We start from the raw sequence: 19,782 nt of genomic DNA, 5'->3' as shown, positions 1-19,782 counted from the left end.
TCTGTCAGTTTGATTCTCTTGAACCGAGATTCGTAATACTAGAATTGGCCCACTTGAATGTTGGTATTTATACAAAAATTTAACACCTACCATTATGTACCATCAGTACCATCATGAATTTAATTGGCAGACTGGCGGACCTACGTAATCATTTAACATTGCTTTGACATAATCCGACCAAATATCGTATGCCTATGAAACAACTTCTGTGTTCAAACCTATGTGGTTTGAAACAACATAAAATCGATTATCTCCCGATAATAGCTGGCCACAAATGAACTGGTTCATACACCCAAATTCCGTATGAATCATCGCGGCAAAAAGTAGCAAACGACAGAAATATTTAATGCTCGGCTGCGCCTACGTTTTTTTAGTATGACCATCATGAGAAAAAATGTGGTTTTATCGCTATTTATATGCAAATTATATCGAAAGGTGCCTTAATGTCTGGCAAGCCTTTTAAGATCCATCAACCTTTTAAAGTTCGCGAAGTGTGATATATTGACGAGAAAGCTAAAATATATGTTTTGGAAATACAGAGCGTTCTATATTGTATAAAAATAATTTTATGACCCTCATATTTTCTTTATTTGTCCTCTACTTTGAGTTTAGGACAAAAAAGGATCTAAGTAAAAGATGAAAAAGTCTTCTTTTTAATTACATTTAATATGTTTTAAAAATGTAGAGCAATAAATAATTCTGTTTCATAAAAACAACAATACATATTATAATTTTTTTCTTTTTTATATTGCTTTAATTTGAGGTTATGGCAAAAATGGACGATTGAAAATAATTAAACATGAGAAGAAGATTGACATAGAAACAATTTTTTATTTGTACGAAAAAAAATATAACGCTGTTATCCCTAGGGTAATTTTTTCTTTTAATCTTTAATTAGGATCATTTACTCAGTTTATATACATTTATAAAAAAAAAGTTTTTTTTATTGAAAATAATTAAATATGAGAAGAAGATTGACATAGACTATAGAGTATCTTTTGTCTATAGTTTCCAAGATGTCCGCCGTGGGAACAGCAGAGTTAACGGATGACTGATGTTACCGATGTGAAAGCTTTGTTTCTCATCCACTATCATTAAATAGTTTAAATTAATTACATTGTACACACGATCTATATACTGTATCGATTAATCGTACATTCCTTTGAAGCTTCTAAGACGCCGTTGTTTAAAAAAAAAAGAAAATTCGTACGAAGTACCAACCGAACATTTTTCTGGGATGAAATCTATTCTTTTTTTGTGTCTCAAAGTATCTTAGATCTCCATTACCAATTTCATAAAAAGGTTGCCTTTTGCATTTGTAATATTCGTAATTAAATTAGATTTTATTTTAATAACATTTTTTTTGGATCTGGGGCCGTACTACGAAGCCGTTTTGAGACTCAAACAATCGTTCGAAAATGCCGCGTCCTACTCTAACAAACGTGAAATGCTGTTGTTAGACAATATTGCATTCTCGTCCTATTGTTTGAGTCTCAAAATTGTTTCGTAGTAGGCCTACTGGTTTACATGTCGAAAGAAAAACTACAGTACGCCGCCCTAGTGCTTGAATGGCCAATCGACCAATTTTACCAAAATAGACTTTTTATTTAAAACTAATAGTAACCCTGATTACGCACTTTACAATCCATCGACTGACCAATCACGGTCAAGCATTTCAAAGGTCACGCGCAAATAATAAGTAATAAGCAAACAAAATGGCGTCGCGATGACGGGCTAAGACTACATCTATACTATAATACTTAATCTATGATTTGCTTACTAACACAAACACAAAACAACACGACAAATTTAAAAAAAATAATACTTTATATGCTTCAAAATGTCTGTAACAACGAAAAAAATGGATTTTAAATTGAGCGAAGTCGATTTGGATAGGTACGTTGCCATTTTCTTTATAATATATTTTTTTGTTTCAATTTTGTTTTTGTATTCGAAGTACTTGAGGGTAAATATGGTAGAGGTATGTGTGTATGTATGTATGATGTATGTTTGTCCGCAATTTACGCTCGTTTGGCTGAACCGACTCTGATGCGGGCTAGATCGCTCAATATCGATTGGGATGATTCAGCGCTAGTTTAAATTGGCTCTAAACGTGACCATATTTAGAGCCAATTTAAACTAGCGCTGAATCGAAGCGAATTACCAAAACTGAACATAGAAAATTCAACCTTAACTCAAAAGCGTTAACGCACACATTACATTCGCATTCGCGCAAATTCTCGCGAATGTGCCCGACCAACGCTGATTTGCCTCGCAGAAGTAATGTGTGCATTATGCTCTGGGGTTAAGGTTGAAAATGCTATGTTCAGTTTTGGTAATTCGCTTTGATACGCTTCGATTCTGCGTTAATATAAATTGACCCTAAACGTGACAAATATTGTTTTGAAAACCGCATCAGAATCGGTTCAGCCAAACGAGAGATAATTGCGGACAAACAAACAACATAATATACATACACACATAATATATTTACATACACGGCCATATACATTTTTTAATAATTTTATAAAAAAATTAAAGATACTGTATAGCGAACATGGTGGGTATTTTGGACAAACAAGCACTAAACTGGCACGTTATTTTAGGGAACTATCTCCATGTCGTTGTGCTCAATCTCCATATACATAATTATGTCGGAAAATTTTTGGCCAATCTCCAATATTTAAATGAAATATAATGAGTGCTATAGTAATTATTTTGAATTACTATTTCTATACATATAAAGAAATACTACATTTTTCTAACTCAGCAAAAGTTTAATAAACTTCTAATAATATCCATAAGTAATTTAAAAAAAAACGTCTCCTGTAAAATTTGCTCACTGGTCGATTGGCCATTCAAGCACTAGGGCGGCGAGTAGCTATATTAACAGTGGAGGGTCGTTTTGGCATTTAGTAAGTCTAATATTATAAATTTTAATAGCCAATTTGAAATTAAAATAATACTTTTTCTATCACTTTAAAGCTTGTTTGTATCCTAAATATGCTATCGGCTTTGTTGTTTCATTATCATAACTCGGTTAGGTGAGGCAATTCAAATCAGGCAACAATTTAATCGGCGTATAATTTCTTGGTAACAAATATATTTAAAAAACAGCCTATGTGGGTGGGTATTATTATTATTAATAATCTATCCATTTGGGACAGACCTTTATAAATCGGTAGCTATTATTAAAGGTTACATAAAATTTGCGCCTACATGATCTTTTGTAAATTGACTATTAGGATTTGCATTTCATTACATTAAGATTAATTTCAATCGATTTCGATTCAGTTTTTTACCTCTGGCCGAGACAAAGGTCAAAAGAGATACAAATCTACAGTATTTGAAAAGTGGTGCCGACTTCGCTCGGAAAATCGTGTCCATACCAATATTATGCAATAGTATCTATCTGTTTTCTCTTCATGTTTTAATGGCTCAACTGGATAAATGTATTGATTTACAGTCCAGGAAAAGGATATAGGGAGGTTCCTATCTCAGCAAAATTACGTAACGTTGCATTAAACGAAATCATCAACAAGAACAAAATAATTTTTCAAGAGCCTTTGCTACCCTACTCCTGGGCAAACTCCTCAAAGGTCTTTCACTCTTCTTTCACGTAGTCATAGTCTATAAATTTTTGACCTCGCATCAAAGGCTATAGATATATAATTTAATTAGTTATTACGTCTATTTCTTCAATTCTTCTTCCAGACCCATCAGTTTCGTCGGCTCTTGACCTTGTCGTTTAGTTCCAGTGTCGTAACTGGTGTCACGTCGTAATTGCGACTATTACACGGCTGTTACGATTACCTGGTACCATTTTGTTGGGATTTACACCGAAAATTCTTTTGCGTCTTCGTATAATTCTTTGATAGGTAGATATGTTATTTGTTATGTGCAATTCTTTAGCGACTTCGTATATTTTTTCGTTTAAAATTTAAATAGGTTCTAGTCGCTACTAGATATAGAGATTAAAGACGCAACCAAAAGGGCAAAAGGTACTAAATTTAAAATTATATAATATAATACTCATAATTATAAAAGGCTATCCATAATTATTATTTTAATTCAGTTTTTATCAGCGTTATTTCTTATCGTACAATTCTATCTTCAGATATTGTCGCTAGTCGTTATTTACTTAAAACATTGCAGCAACAAAAGTGCTACTAATTGCAGATACGGATCAAAATTAGTCAGGAATGTAGGTCTTTTGTCTACATCTACTTTCTAGCTGACCTTTGCAGAATTGGTCCAAGGGCGACCGCGGTGGCGGATCTGAGGCTCACGACCTGACAACAGCTGATAACTGATAAGTGATAAGTGACAATCGCACACCCACATAATTATGGTCATATTATTATGGCCAGTAACCCATTCAATACTTTATGCAACACGCGCCCGCCCGCCCGCGACTTTATCTTCGTCTTAGTCCGCGTAAATTTTATTTTACTTATATTTTTTTTTACATTTTCTATTGATTCTTCGTTCCTTTTGGTCGCAGCGTGATAGTTGTTAGGCTATCGATAAATGGACTGTCCAATACAACAATATTTTTTCAATTCGAATCAGTAGTTCCTGAGATTAGCATGTTCAAACAAACATCTCAAGCTTATTATATTGATGATATAATTCTTCAATCCCCATAAGAGCACCGGTGATCGCGACAACAATAGAATACAATAGCATTTCCTGGAAACTGTGATCGAAGTATTAAATTAAATTGAAAGAGTTTCTTATGCCCGGTTCTTCTTGCTGGGTTTCATCAAACACTGGTGGTAGGTCAACAAGCAGGACAAAAAAAAAGTTCGAAAAAATGTTACTTGAGTCTTATGAGATACCCAGATAATCAAGACTATGTGAAATTATGTCTTATACATAAACCACTACAATACCAATCTTGTGGTTTGCATTATTTCGAGTTTCGACTTTGTCCAATGCCTGTCTCCGATCTTTTCTCTTACTTTCTCGTATTATATTTAATTTGAGGTTCAATAACAGAACAAATGTGTATTTTAATTATATTGCTTTTTACTATAATGATTTGTTTACTTCTCCATTAGGTCGTATAGCTAACTACTTTAAGTCATATTTTTGCTTCGCGGTAGGCAAAAAGTTAATTTAATCGCGTGGAAAGATTCGGTTTCCTTTGAGGAAAATAAAATGTAAGAATATCAATAAAAAACATTACTGTGAAATTTATTAATTAAGCTCGCAACAATATTATCGATAATGATAAAGCATGTTATTTAATGTAGGCTATTCAAACTTTTTATTGACTCAATTCATTATTTTCCTGCTGGCTTACTTAATTTAACTCCGGTTTATTTATAGCTTTAGTAGTTAGTACTTCATATACTTCTGTTTTGATATCAAGATTATGCTGTGCGTAGTGTGGCTATGCGTTACTTCGCCATATCATCATGAAATATTTCTGCCATATCATTCTATATTCTATAATCGATATCAAACTTAACTAGAAAACTACCTTTACTAGTTTTACAAGTTACAACGATTTACGCAAATTCTCATATTTCATCTACAGACACAATAGGTTTTTTGGAAGCAATAAAAGCCTCCGTTTTGTCCTTATCTAGTCATTCACGGTCACGTCGTTGGGTCGTTCAACCGGAACTACCGATTGGACCAGATTGACGATTGCGTATTCAAATTCTATAAATCGTAATTTGCTATGCTGTTTTTATTTGACATTGCTCTTTCCGTCTCACGGTTATATAATAACGCTTTATAATATATTTGTATTTAGGTTTTCCTTTCGAGTACAGTATTGTGTACATTTTCGGCCAGATAAATCTAAGTTTCCTTTAGCTTCATAAACAAGAAGCAATAACAATCTAAACACGACCCTTGCGGAACTCCCTCATATTTTATCGATTCTAACACAACGCACCCATATATTTCAAAATGGCGTTATTAATTTCAACATAAACGGCCAACAAGTGTCCCAGATACACATCCAGATCCTGTGAACGGTGTCGAAGGAATCGAAAGTGTTTGCCTTCTCTTTCGTAGATATCAGAAGCGAGAGAAATATCGTGATATCTAATCCACGATTAGCAGTAACCCAGACTGGCGCAGTGGGCCTTGCAAACCTGTAATACACAATAATTTATAGACAACGCTTGACCGCGTGACCGACAAACATCCGATTCGATAGCTTTAACCGACTCCACATGAAGATTCTAGTGTTTATAGGAGATCAGTGTCAGCTAAATACAGAAACGAACCAAACATTTACTATTAAAAACGATAAAGTAAAAAGCTAAAAAAGGATTCACACTCTTTGGACAGACGTTATAGTTAGCTATGTAAAAATGTTTTGTTCTTGTCTGTCAAGCCACTTTTTAATCTATCGGACATGGACCAAATTGATCTTTTTATTAGTAAGGAGTTTTTTTTTCTTAAAAAGCCGGGTAAAAATAGCCTTCTTTAGTTTTTTACCCCTTCTTTCGGCTTTGCCATGTAAAATGGTGGAACATCAAGTAGCACGAATGCAATATGCATCTCTATAACCTCAATACGATAAGAGTATGTTTTATTAATCGTCATTGTTTACCAGGTACGTACCGCCTTTTACGGAGCTACAGCCTTACCTGACTTCATGTATCTTCGTAGAAATCTTCATTCATATTTATGTACACATTAAAGGCGAGACCGCACTATGCGGTAGAGCGCCGCAACGTCACACACAATAGTAGGTCAATTATTAAATATAACAGTCTACTACACAGCTCAGTAAATATAACAGTTTAATATGATGCAGAGTCGATGGGATGAATGATGATAGTGAACAAAAAGTTTGTGGTATTCTTATTTTTTGTTAATCGAACGCATCTCGGTCGAGACGCCATCTAGATAATTTCATAAACTAACTAGATGGTAGACTTCAAACTAAAATACGAAAATCGAGGTTAGATGAAAATACTAACGCATGGTAATATACTACTACTCGAATTGTTCCGAGTCATTTTAAAAACTTCAAAGACTTTATTTGCAAACTAAGTAGTTTTTCTTTAAAAATATTAAATATTTTTTGCGAGACTATGAGAGAGTCTTCTATCTCATACTATTTAATAAATGGAAAATAGTCGTATGACGTATCACGTCGCTCCGTGGTGCTGCGTGGTCACGCCAAGTGTGCTCTAGGCTTAAACCAAGCGATTTTATTCACCGATTAATATTGTTTATTGGTTTAGTGCTTTTACTAGGATCTGATCTGATTCTGGCGCATATTCTAAATTATGGCATCATAGATAGACGTTGTATATGACCCTTATCTTTTAAAGCTTTATTAGAATTGCAAGAACGAAATCATCATCATCTACGATGTCGCTGGAAGGTTTCTGTTAAGGCTTTCTTCTTAATTATTATGATTTAAGTCTTTCTTTAATACAACGGTTCTATTACAAAATCCAGAATAGAAGAAAATCTATAAATATTAAAAACTTAGCGCATGACCATTCCTGTGCAATCCAAATGTCTCCATTCGAGGACTTTAACCCATTGTGTTCCGATATTTGTCGTCATAACCTACAAACATTTTATCACCCAAATGTCTATAGCTGGTGATCACGATTTCTGGCATGGTCCAGAACAATTCAAAGTGTTAATACCTATTTTAGATAACAATGCTCTCATTAGAAAGGGTAACGGTACATTCAGCTTTTCATTTACTGAATTGCTTTTATGCTGTTCAACTATTATGGTATTTTCAATTCTATTGATAGCGTGCAAATTGTATTTTGTTGCTTCTGATTCTTGTTAAAAATTTACCGGTAGAAAGTAAATAGTTTTTTAGCTTTGACCATTCATTGTTTTGTCTTTTTCAAGAACGAAGAAACAAAATTGTGTTTGCAGCTTAAGCTTTGGCTTTTCTATATCACTATCCTTTAAAAACTTTGTTATCATTTTTAGGGTTCCGTACATAATAAAATACTAAAAGGCTACATGTTATGTTTTTTATTAGGGTTCCGTTCCCAAAGGGTAAAAACGGGACCCTATTACTGAGACTTCAATGTCTGTCCGTCTGTCCGTCTGTCTCCAGGCTGTAACTCAAGAACGATAATAGCTAGAGAGTTGAAAGTTTCACAGATTATGTAGGTATATCTGTTGGCGCTATGAAACTACTAAAAACAAAATAAAATATATATTTAAGGGCTCCCCTATAACAACAAATACTAAAAACAAAATAAAATATCCCATGGGGGGCTCCCATACAAAAAACACAATTTTTGGCCTAATTTTGCTCTATAATGGTACAGAACCCTTCGTGCGCGAGTCCGACTCGCACTTGGCCGATTCTTTTTACCTAAAATATAATTATGTCAGTAGAATATAAGGCTTGGTAACATGAAATTGACTATAAGTTTACTCTTGTAATTTCGCGATGAAGTACTCTTGTATTTTCAGCACCGGTCTTTCTTTCCGCAGCACCGGTTTTCTTTTTATCGATTTTCTGTTTTTCTGCTTCAACCTTACCCGAATCCTATACCCAAACTTCTGTAAACTCTTTTTTTTATGAAATAAGGGGGCAAACGAGCAAACGGGTCACCTGATGGAAAGAAACATCCGTCGCCCATGGACACTCGCAGCATCAGAAGAGCTACAAGTGCGTTGCCGGCCTTTTAAGAGGGAATAGGGTAAGGGAGGGTAGGGAAGGGAAGGGAGTAGGGGAAGGTAGGGAAGGGAAGGGAATAGGGGAGGGCAGGGAAGGGAATAGGGTAGGGGATTGGGCCTCCGATAAACTCACTCACTCGGCGAAACACAGCGCAAGCGCTGTTTCACGCCGGTTTTCTGTGAGAACGTGGTATTTCTCCGGTCGAGCCTGCCCATTCGTGCTGAAGCATGGCTCTCTCACATATAGCTCTCTCTCTCTCTCTTTCTCCTGTGATTGACCGCATCTTCAAGTATTAGCAAGTTGTATACGCATCTTCAGCTAACGGTTTGCGCGTATTGTTCATAGTATCCGGGACACACCCTATGACCTCGGTGTAATTACTACTTGCATGCTTTTGCTGATTCGAGATATTTACAAGAGAAAACGCAAAACTGCGTGCTTATAATGAAATATGTGTTTTTTTACACGTAGATTAGAAACTACTTCTTATAAAGTATAGGTAAGGATCTATATCCTTTATTAATCCGGCTTATTATATCTATATATTAATACGTGAGAGAAAAACTTTGTAACCCTTTTTACGAAAAATGGGGAAACGTAGGTGCATGAAATTTCGCACAGTTATAGTTTATATGGAGAAGGAGTGCATCGAGCCAATATTATTTAAAAATTATGCTTTTATCATACATTTTTTTAACAAATAAAACATTACACACACTACAACACACACACTAGGAAAGATGACAGATTTTTGAGTGACAAGCCTATACATACGAAGAAAGAAAAAATTAAAAACAATTTGAAATTTGCACACCTAAACTTTTTAATGTCCCCATAAAAGTTTTAACACACTTCTTCACATCGAAATTAAAGCTACTTATTTATTTGGATGATATAATAGCTATAAACACGTAGTAAATAGAGATATATCAATATTATATCCGCTATTATTCATTCCTTTCCGGTTATTTATCCAAACATCCGTTTTTATAATGTCCATCTTTCTCACGAAGTTTTATTCATTTAACCACGTTAATTACGTCACCCAACAATTTAAAAAATTAATGTTTTTAACTTATACCTCTTTACACCTCTATAGCTAGAGGCTGTTTAAGAGCTTATTTGTCAATCTCCTTATGAGTGATGATTAGCTTATCCGGAAGTTATATTGCAGCCCAAAACTCTTAGATAAGTTATCGTCGCTTATTGGGCCCTTGTTAAACTCTATCTTCGTGCCCTCTAGCTTTAAGTAGCTAGCCTCTAGCTTACTAAAACTAAGAACTACCAGTAACGAAATCAAGATAAATAAATTAGTCTACGCCATCTAGCGTTCTATTTCTATAATTGTAGCTGCGCCTGCGCAACAAAACGTCGACGCGTGTTTGTGATAACCCTGATTAATTCGCAGATAGCATGTGGACGTGTGAGGCTCACGCCTGTCCGACTTGCATAGTGGAGTACCGACGTCTTGGACAGGGCTGGCAAAATTAAAAACTTTTTAATTTTTGAAGAGTTTTTTAAATATTTTTAGTAGTGTTGTGCAGTTATTGGGATGTGTATAAAATTCGCGTGAAGGCACGTGATATAATCATAAATTCGGAAGACGAGAGTGTAGACCAGCGTAGCCTAGTAGAGTAGGCAAATTTTCTCATTTCAAAAATAGGCATGATGACTATTTTTTTTTTCTTATCGGTAATTGAAGGACACTTAAAAAACAGAAACATCGTTGAAAGAATGACCCTGTTGAAATTCGCCAAGATATGACTATTCAAATATCTCATAAAAAAGGCCTGCCCGAAACGCTCCCTACAAAGTGCTACGAAAGACTGACGTCAGTCTTTCGTAGTTTGTATGCATCGGGAGACAACTTTGTTCGACAGGTATATTAAATATTGCGTTTATGAAAGTGGTTTCATAACAAAAGTTGCTTTTAATTGCATAAGTTATCGAATTGTATACAAATATTAAGAAATTTAATTGAAAAAAAATTCGACTTGAATATCCAACTTTAAAGGCGCATAACAAAAAAAATACAAATGCTATCAAGCTGAAATTTTGGGAACACTTATTTTTTACCGTGATTTCTTTATTTTATTAACAAAATTCGCTTATCTTTGACCTTGTCATCATCCCTATTCCCGTCTCCTCCTATATCGCGGCGAAACTGTTTGTCGGTTCCGACTATTTCGATTTATAACTTAAACAATAGGTACTGGTAACTTGGTACTAAAGCAAATCATGTCATCTTATTCTTAAATTCTGGGCTAGATTTGTTGCCACATTCGTAATTTGATAAGGCGTTCAGCTTTAGAAATTCTATTGTGCCAACCCTAGCCTAGGGCTGACAAGTTTATTCCGAACTGAGATACAAGAGATTAAATGACAGAGTTATTCTCGTGATCGCTGACAAGTAATGTAACTCGATGGCGTTTGTTTGTTTGTTGCGTATTGAAAAATTGTAGAGATAGGGCCGTGTAGGCGTGTCGAGATTGCAATGTCGTCCTTATGTGGAAAATCGATTAAAACTATGTTGACTATGTCTACTTAAAAACATTCATCAGATTAATGTTAATTTAATAAATTAAAATTAAACTTTGTTAATCTCGCTACACCCCGATTTCCCAGCCTTGGTCTCCATTCCAGAGTAAGTTTACTCCAGCGATCGTCTATTCTTCGAGCTACGTGACTAGCCCAGTTCCACTTCGACCTCGACCTCCAACTAGGTGGGACGACGATCTCCGCTTAGTTGCAGGCCCATGTTGGATGCGAGTAGCAGATCGGTCATCTTGGCGTTCATTGAGAGAGGCCTATGTCCAGCAGTGGACGACTATAGGCTGTAGGCTGATATGATGATGATGATGAATCTCGCTAAAACTCAAGAACGGCTGAACCGATTTTGCTCGGAATTGGCTCCAACGATTTTCATGAAATTTAGTATATAGGGGGTTTCGGGGGCGATAAATTGATCTAGCTAGGAATCATTTTCAGAATATGACATTTTATTTGTGTTTCATCGAATACCGAGCAACGCTCGGTCAAATAGCTAGTTAAGATAAAAGTGAGATCTGAGAAGACGTTCAGTCATCTAGTCAAATATATTTTTTGTTGAAATCAATATCGCAAAAGTTTTGTCTAATATAGTTATGTAATGACTAATGAACAAAGTTTATTATTACTGATTTCTTCACTGAAAACTTTCACTCATTCAACTTTAACAATACATACTAACCAATAACAACTTTTTAATTTTTATCGATTTGCAATGTAGCCAAAAAGAAGGGTTACTGTAGAGTGAACTTTACTTTTAAAATAAAAATAAAATAACCTGAAACACAGTGCAATTAGAAATATAACATCAAGACATAAATAGAATTAGAATAATATTAAAATTGCATCTGATACATTTTGGTAAGCTCATTGAATGTATCTTTTTGTTTTTGCTACCAAATTCAGGCTAAATAGAGACAAAAAGTGCTTTCACCTGTACAAACGTAGAAAGTAGATACAAAAAGTTCGACAGATAGGTGAGATTCGGAGTTCGGACGTGCATCAGCGAACGGTAGTTGGTAAATAATGTTAAACTAACTTACCATTTTTTTCTCTACCCAAAGGATATACATGTTTTTCGGGTAGTCTTACAGCCTTGCTGTAAAGCTGCGCGTCCACCGGATCCGAATCGGAGCGTACGGTGCGAACGTCATTAATTTGTCAGGCGCAGAAATGACATTCCAGTGCACGCAGTACCATAGAAATCAATACAAATCAACAAATCTGTCCGCTCCGTACGCTCTGATTCTGATCCGGTGGACGCGCACCTTTATACGTCTGTAAATGACAATGCTTAGGGCACCTACCGAATAAGTGGAAAGACAGGCCCTCTCGGCCAATCAAATTGGCCAAAAACGCTGTCTGGCCATGTCTCTACTCGGTAGGTGTAACAAAGCCCTTAGCAACTCTTCGACTGAGTATTTTACTGATGTGCTTTTCTTTGGCTCGCTCTAGCTGGAGCAATTATTTGATCCGTTTCCGAACTTTTTTGTCAGAATTAAAGTTTCTATTGATCCAGGAATTAACAAAGATTTTCCTCAACTTAGGGTCAAATTATACTAGCGCAGAGTCGTGCGCATCGAAACAAATTATTAAAACTGAACATAACAAATTCAACCTTAACTCCAAAGCGTTAACGCACTTTATTACTTCTGAGAATTTAAAAAGGCGCGCATCCGCGCGAATTCGCGTGAATGCGCCCAACCAACGCTGATTGGCCTCGCAGAAGTAATGTACCTATGTGTTACGCTCTGGACTTAAGGTTGAATTTTCTGTGTTCAGTTTTTGGGAATTCGCTTCGCTTCGCTTCGACTCTGTGCTATTATAAATTGACTCCTACAAAGGACGCCTTAATTTGCGCCCAGGTTACATAGATCTTAACAGGGATCCGTTATACTTTCTCCTTTGCGAGTCAACTTTTTGCATCCCATCGTATCAATTAAGAAGTCGACATTATCATATTATTGCCTCCGCTTATAAGGCGTCGATATATCTCGTGCGTATAAAGAGACATATTGTCGAGAATTCGCGACAAAAAATTAACAATTCGAGACATGGATGAAGCGGGTAAGTAACAATTTAAAAATTGACGTTATTTATCAAAAATGGAGGCTTTAGGACTGGGAAAATAATTCCAAATCAAAAAATGTGGATTCTATGTATAGCTAGATATATTAGATAGATGATGATGAAGTAGATGATGAAGTAGCTAAGTTACAAGGTTCGTTCATACTGTAAGCGAAGACATGAGTATTTGGTCTTATATTGTAAAATATTAGTTACCCGGTTCGTCCACTCATGTCTTCAATTCATTTCGAGTATAATTGGGGTTTTGCAATGGGGTCACCAGTTTATCGCGAGGATCGACCAGTTTTTGTGAACAAAATAATTGGTGTTAAGTAATATCCCCTTCAGATATTAGGGGTTTATAAGTCTATTTTTGTAAGATTCATTTGTCTCGATTTTCGTTCCCGTGTCAAACGTAAAAAAGGGCACAAAAGGTATTGAGTAACCCGATCTCTAAACTTGAATCTAGGATAAAAAAATATTTTCAACAGTACACAGTTACAGTACTTCTACTCTTATAATGAGGTAACAAAAGGGGGGACGTTGAAAATCCGTAACATATGCCTAGATTATTGATTTTATCATTACCTGAAGAAGCAAGAAAAAAGTAGAAATTACAGAGACGAAAAGACGTTTTGTTCCTTTCTATTTTCCTTTTTTTCCTTTTTATTAGAAAGAAACTCTGTTTATGGTGGACATGCGGAGTGTGGCTGTGCTTGCAAATACCTACTCGTGATCATTTCCTCTTTTTGTTTTTAGGTCATTTATAAAACTCTCCTTTCCTTGGTAGCTTTATAACTTCCTTAAGGATCCCTTTTCCAATTTCAATACATATTTATTAATCTCTATTGCTGTTTAAAACACAATGTCCCATTAAAAACAATCGACGTTTAGAAAGGAAAAAACATTTCTAATAAATCCCTCCGTCCTATTGTTCCTTAATCAAATGCGTTTTGTTCATTGTTGTATCAGCTCGAGCACGAAATTGGCTTACAAGTGCAGTTTACATAGATGTGGTATTGTAGAGTGTAGACATGGCATAACGAGGAAAAAGCTTGGCCAAAGATGATCAATAGGCCATTTTGACATGAACATGATATGAATTTTAACATTTTAGTAAAAAAGACTTTCTGAAAAGTATAATTACGTGGTGCTTTACATATTTAGGGCCTGTTTCTCCACTTCCTGATAAAGTGCCGGATAGGCTATCCACAACTTATTTGACAGATTCTCCATACTTGATTTGTCAAGTTAATTGGTGGGTAGCCTATCCGGCACTTAATGGAAAGTGGTGAAACAAGCCCTTACGGTCTTATTAATAAAAATGGCCTACATCCAGCATAATCCGTCCTTACACTCAGAGTTGTTAATCCAGGAGTACGGCCGACATAGATCTGGTAATAATTTTTTATTTATAAACGTGGAGTAAACTTGGAGTAACAATACATTCCTTACATCGGGATTAAGGAGTGCATTATGGCAACTCTTCCAATTTAAAAGTAAATAGTGTCACTGAGGGAATAAACTAACGTCAGAAATGACATTTATGACACTGACAGTCAACATACTTTGCCTGTTATTATTTCAAAATTCAAAATATGTGCGGGTTTTGCTGTGGTGCATGTCGTGCATGGTGCTAGGGTGTTTACTGTTTTGTTCTTTGGTTTTGTTAGTACTGTTATTTTGTGCAAGTTTGCAACGTTACTTCTTTGAAGTTTTGTACTTCGAATCTGTGTTGAAAACAAATAAAATATATAAATTATCGAATACAATGAGCAAACAAACAACGTATTCGTTCCAGTAATTGGGATAAACTTTTTTTTGTTCCCTCATTCAACGATATCAAAATACGCTCATTGTATTTGATAATTTATAATAATAAATATTATTATATTTATTTGATAATTTACAATTAGATATTATTATATTTATTTGATAATTTACAATAATAAATATTATCATATTTTAAATAAAATATAATAATATTAATTTATTATTGTAAATTATCAAATACAATGAGCGAACAAACAAAACGTATTCGTTCCAGTAATTGGGATGAAGATGAAAAAGTAAGTTTTTGCGAACGTTAGACATCTGGTACCTATAAAATGTTGGGTCGTGTTATTTTTTGTTCCAATGTTTTTTTTTCAAATGCCAAAATACCAAAATACACCTTTGTTCTATACTTAGTCTCTCCTTACACTAGGTAGTGTGAAGGACTAACTTTTATTCCGAGAGTAGATTCGGATTAGTTTACTCCTTCCTTACTCCATGTTTATTAATACTGAATTTTATTACTCTTACCTTAAGCCTAGGAGTAAAGTTATTCTTGCTCTAGTCTGTGTTTATTAATAAGGCTGTTAGAGTTTTCGAGTAGAAGAAATCTAGAATTCAGCCTCTACAGAGCCACGATTAAACTACCACGGTCTTAACCAGACCAGTAGCTTAGACCCTTTCGAAAAAAAAAGCCTCTACAGAATATTGTCCGCAACTTCGTTGCGCTGAAATTTGTGTATTCAGTCCGAAGTGGCGTAGTTTGATGCATGTGTGTGTAGTGTACTGTGTGCGTAAGCGTGTGTTTATAATTAAGGCTAACATGGCTATCTTAAGTTTTTAAATTGATCTTATGCTTCAAGGATATTTTACTAATAGCCGTTTTACGTCAGCGTAAATTTTTTCCGCAAAAATTTTGCTTATCTCTTTTCTCATAGTCTACTCGATATCTGTGCAAAATTACATTAAAATCGGTCCAGTAGAGTGTGAGATTAGCGCGTTCAAACAAACTTCTCAGATTCATTTTAAACATAGTTTAAAATGAAGTTACTTATAATTTATAATTTAAAAATATAATTTATAATTTACAACTTATAATTTAAGTATTTCAATGAAATGCAATGAGTGCGAATTCTTAAGTGTAACTTGTTCTTAACGTAAATCGTAATAGATTATATAAAATACAGTTATCTGCACAATGTAGAGACTAGAAAACGATATTAAACTTTTATTACCTCAATTATATTTATCTTTGAATTAAACATAAGTTTGCAATGTGTTTTATATAAACATATAGGCTGTTTATTAATTTCATTTTAAGTTAAAAAAATATTTACCGTGACAATCGCATCGCTAATGTCACTTAGCCTTAAAATATCTAGCCCTATACATTCGTTTGGACATGACTGAAATTAACAAGGTATCTTGGCTAAGAGCCCAGGCCAAGAAACAAGGATATTATTAACTTAAACCAAACAATACAATAGAGAGCAAAACAAACCGCCCACAAATGAAATTGTGCAAACGATCATCTAACATGGCGGTGTAATTCGTCTCATTATGATTGCACAATGGCGCCACGCCATCTTAGGATGAACAATACGGCTAACGAGAGAATACGACCTAGACACAGTATACAGGATGTAACAAAACTAACTGATAGTACTGTAGGGTTTGTGTCCTATATTATGTAGTTAGCTGTGAAAGTAGCAGCGCTGAAAGAGTAACTTTTTCACTTTTGTATGGAAAAATTCATCGACGTTTGCCCATACACATCACAAAAAAATTTTTGCTTAGCGCTGCTACTTTCACGGTGATCGCTATAAAGGAACACAGTACCTGGATGACCGAGCTTAGCTCGGTATAGCAAACACTCATTGACTTCGTGTTACTTAATAACGCCATCTGCTGGTCGTTAAAACAATTAGTTGCTTACAAAGTAGTATTATTATTCGCCAATAGATGTCGGTAGGGAATGTTATTATTCGACAAATTTACTATTCGAATAATTCGAATATTTTACAAAACTTTTCGAATAATTCGAATAATTAAAAAATATTGAAAAATACTGAAAACTCTGAATAAAAGTAACAAAAATCCGATCACGGAGTCAAAACAAAGAGGAGCTGGCCTAAGCAACTGCACTGTGATTCTCAACTAGGTCCTGAACTTTGACTTCTCGTTGTTTCGTTAGTTATAAAAGAACTATTTTATTACTAAAAGATTTGTGTTTGAAAGTGCGCTTTTATAATTCTGGACGTCACGTTATCGTGGACGTTGGGTTAAATGCCCTTTTCATTTTACGCACAGCGGACGTTTCGTGCGGTTCAGAAGTGTAAACGATGTGATGTCCTCTAACGTGCACGTTAAAAAGTTATCGTCGACGGAAATTTAAAAGCGTCTCCATATATTTCCATACATTTTACTTCCCTATGTTATCGTTTTACCGCGGACGTTAACGATATTACCGCCATGTCCAAAATTATAAAAGCGCATTAGAGAGAAGACTATCTGTTTCTTTCATTTGTAATTTGATAGATAGTAGATACGTATGTCAAAGTTTACTACTTAAAAATTATAGACAGATACATCAAACAATGTTTGATGCATAAATTCTATTGAAAAAAATCGTGAAAATGAATGTTAATCTTATAATACTTACAATATTTATTACTTTTTTTGGTAATTTATTCAAATATTGTGATTAAGTATTTGCAAAAAACCCACCAAACTGCTAATCTCGCGAGATCTCGAAATTGGCAAGATCTCGCGGTATTGTATTCATAAACTCGCGGGATCTCGCTTGAGCCCTAATCTCGCGAGATTTGCATTCCCTATGTACAACCTATTTTGTTAATACTATAAAGTAAGCAATTCTTATTTTTACTTTTATCAATAAAAATCTTTATAAATGACATAGTTAATTTTTATTGTGAAACACTTTAAAAATGTATATTTTAAGGTTACAGCTGGGCAATAAAAGAAAGGCTGTAAAGTGTAAACCGTTTTCGATCGGTTTACTAGGCAGCAGTTGAGATTAAATAATAATATGATATTCGACGTTATGATATCTGTTCATTAATACTAAGTCAGCTTACCCGTCTTTTTGATATTTTCAATCCACATTCACCTAATTCACCTAGTCGGCTTCACCTGTGTCAATGTGGCTCGAAATTATAAAAAAAGGCCACTAGAAAACCAACCCCACAACAAAGAAAAAAAAATGCAATGAAGCCCTGGGGGAGGGTGAAACAATCCTAGAGCTGGTGAATTTAGTAACTTGAAGTTGATAACACAAATAACATGATATTAAGGAGCCATCGACATTTTTTGATGCTGTACTAACTGTTTCAATTATCAGTCGAGGACTACCGTGGTAAAGCTATTGAATAGCAATTTTTTATTAACTTGTCGAATAGATCACATCGCGAGCTTCAAGCCAAAAAGGCGTATAAAAATATCTTTAATATTTTAACTACATATTTTAAAAATCTCAATATTGCACTTACATTTATTACCTTCTTAAAAAACGAGTTTGTTTTATATACACCCTTCTGGCGTAACGAACATGAACAACAATGAACTAAAAACATGGTCAATGGCGATGATGAATGGTCGTATACTCATTAGTTAGACTAAAAACAGATTTATTTAAATCATTAAAGATGTAGAATATTCTTAAACTATATAATTTTTCTGAAATAAACTTAATTATGTTCTTATTCCATGTTAATTTTATGTTTGATAGGATTTTAAACAAAAATAAAATATACTTTTAGTATTCGAATTATTCGAAAAATTATTTGGCGAATATTCGAATAATAAAATCGTCGAATATTCGAATAAAACGAGTATTCGAATATTCGAATAACATACCCTAGATGTCAGGAAGAGTCATATTTTTCAGTTTATCGATTATCGATAAAACACGAATAAAAAGACATTTTCTGAAAATTATTCCTAGCTAGATCGATTTATCGCCCCCGAAACCCCCTATATACTAAATTTCATAAAAAGGGTTGGAGCCGATTCCGAGATTCCAATTATATATATATACAAGAATTGCTCGTTTAAAGATATAAGATAAGATAAGATACATACCCTAAAATCACTTCGTTTTGTTACACCTTGTATACTGTATAAGTACAGTAGATCATCATTATATTAAAAATAGCCTGATAAGAGCCACATTACCGGCATGAAAATTCGTATATCGCGCGGGAAACGTACATTTTTCAGGGATGAAAAGTATCCTCCCCGGGACTCAAAGTATCTCCATACCAAACTACAGCAAAATCAGTTTAGCAGTGTAGTCTTGAAGGGGGTAAAAGACAGACAGACAAACTTTCGCATTTATAATATTAGTATGGATTAAAGTAGAGTCGGGATAGGTACTTAAATGAACTTAGGTAAATAAAATAAGATTCCACAATAATCTTCTTATAAGTAGTCCCTATATTTGTATTCAGTAATCCGCTTTGCTTACTTAAGCGTACTTAGTGCTAAATTATCTTATTTATAGTGCATGCGATTAATTTGTATTAGCACAGTATAATATTATACAGTAGACTGTAGACCAAGTTAAACCTAGATCTCGCTCTCACACAGACGCAAATTTTGCGCGTGCGACGCGACACAAGCGGTTTCCTAGGCCGGTATAAATAGTCAGTACTTAAGATGCGACCCGGTCTCAAGCCGCGGTACGGCTCTGTGATTGGTCCAAATTTTGACAGCCAATCACGGAGCCTGAACCGTGT

The 19,782-nt window shown here is 34.7% G+C and overlaps 1 protein-coding gene across 2 annotated transcripts in view; it reads left to right on the top strand.

The window, feature by feature from the left end:
• The window catches only part of LOC121733621 (leucine zipper putative tumor suppressor 2 homolog), a 116,195-nt gene that overhangs the window by 63,236 nt on the left and 33,177 nt on the right, over positions 1–19,782 (top strand). The window lies entirely within an intron of this gene.

This window comes from Aricia agestis, chromosome 14, assembly GCF_905147365.1.
Source record: "Aricia agestis chromosome 14, ilAriAges1.1, whole genome shotgun sequence".
NCBI classification, from domain to species: Eukaryota; Metazoa; Arthropoda; class Insecta; order Lepidoptera; family Lycaenidae; genus Aricia; species Aricia agestis.
This window is presented reverse-complemented; position numbering and strand designations above follow the sequence as displayed.